Here is a 2,052-nt window from a genome sequence, read left to right on the forward strand (position 1 = left end):
GAGGACTAAGGTGTGCCTAACCCAAGCCATGATATTTTCATTTGCCTCATGTGGATCCAAAAGCTGGACAATAAATAAGAAGGACCAAAGAAGAATTAACACCTTTGAATTATGGTGCTGGCAAAGAATATTGACTCCACCATGGGCCACCGGAAGAATGAACAAGTCTGTCTTGGAAGAAATACAGGCAGAGTGTTCCTTGGAAGTGAGGATGGTGAGACTTTGTCTCACATATTTTGGACATGTTATCAGGAGGGACCAGTCCCTGGAGAAGGACATCATGCTTGGTGAAGGGTCAGCAAAAAGAGGAAGACACTTGACAAGATGAATTGACACAGTGGCTGCAACAATTGGCTCAAGCATAACAACCATTGTGAGGATGGTGAAGGACAGGACAGTGCTTTGTTCTGTTGTGCATAGGGTTGCTATGAGTTGGAACTGACTTGACAGCACCTAATAACAACAAACCTTATATATGAAAGAAATCTTGCAAATGTTTTCCCACCATATTTTTTGGCATTTCCCTTTGTTTTTGGTCTATTCTGTCATGTAATAAAAAATTATGCAGCTATTGCTATAATAAATTGTTATTCCACTTCTTTTCCTTATGCAGGTGAAATAATAGTTTTAATATCAATTCAAATACTTGCTTTCATTTCAAATTTTTCTCTCAATTTTAGGATCGTATACCTAAATTCAGAATTTGTAAATATATCTTTCTCAAGGATGAAAGTTACACTTTAAAAACCACTAATTCAGTAGGAAACACCACTAAGATATAATCAAATTTGCACAGAAAAAAATAAAAAGTCACTGCTTTATATTATTGTTAGTGACAGTTGTCTTCACTTTTCTCATTACAGTGAATGGCAGGGGTGGATATGTCAGAAGAAAATAGGACTCTGGTGACAGAGTTTGTTCTCACAGGACTTACAGATCGTCTATGGCTGCAGGTCCCACTGTTCCTGGTGTTCTTGGTGATCTACCTCATCACCATGGTGGGAAATCTCGGACTGACGGCTCTTATTTGGAAGGACCCCCATCTTCACATGCCCATGTACTTATTCCTTGGTGGTTTAGCCTTTGTAGATGCATGCAGTTCAACCTCTGTGACCCCTAGGATGCTGGTCAATTTCTTAGACAGAACTACAGTGATATCTCTGGCAGAATGCATCACCCAGTTTTTTTTTTTTTTCTTCCAGTGCAACTACAGAATGCTTCCTCCTGGTAGTGATGGCATATGACAGATATGTAGCTATATGTAACCCTTTGCTTTATCCTGTGGTGATGTCCAACAGACTCTGCACTCAGCTGATAAGTATTTCATATGCTGTTGGTTTTCTGCATTCCCTGATTCATGTGGTTTTGTCATTAAGACTAACTTTCTGTAGGTCTAATATAATCCATTATTTCTACTGTGAAATATTACAACTGTTCAAAATTTCATGCACTGACCCATCTACTAATGCACTAATGATATTTATTTTTGGTGTATTTATACAAATATTCACTTTAATGGGCATCATAATCTCTTATATTCGTGTGCTCTTTGACATTCTGAAAAAAAAATCGGAAAAGGGCAGAAGCAAAGCCTTCTCCACGTGCAGTGCTCATCTGCTGTCTGTCTCTTTGTTCTATGGCACACTCTTCTTGATGTATGTGCTTCCTGAGTCAGGGCCAGATAAATATCAGGATCAGATGTATTCACTGTTTTACACAATTATAATTCCTCTGATAAACCCCTTTATTTACAGTTTGAGAAATAAAGACTTTATTGGTGACTTGAAGGGAGTTACAAAGAAGTAAACAGCTTCGAAGAGAAATTTCAAATTTTGCCTCTTCTCACGCTTTGCATAAGCAAGTCCCCAAGCCCTGCAGATTAGTCATGGCTGTGCCCTGTCACAGAGGGTAGTGGTCTGGATAGTCACTGAGCACCATGTGAAGGAACCCAGCTTCGTACAATGTTTACTTGATATGGGCCTAGTTGAAGTGTCCTCGCAGCAGCCACAGCCGACTGATTTAGAAACACTGGACTTCGTCATTATATGAACA

At 39.2% G+C, this 2,052-nt stretch overlaps 1 pseudogene; it reads left to right on the plus strand.

Annotated features, from left to right (window-relative positions):
- Positions 1 to 881: 881 nt before the first annotated feature.
- On the plus strand, positions 882 to 1,806 carry LOC126061565 (olfactory receptor 5AC2-like; annotated as a pseudogene).
- Positions 1,807 to 2,052: the final 246 nt, after the last annotated feature.

Source organism: Elephas maximus, chromosome 18, assembly GCF_024166365.1.
Source record: "Elephas maximus indicus isolate mEleMax1 chromosome 18, mEleMax1 primary haplotype, whole genome shotgun sequence".
Lineage (NCBI taxonomy): Eukaryota > Metazoa > Chordata > Mammalia > Proboscidea > Elephantidae > Elephas > Elephas maximus.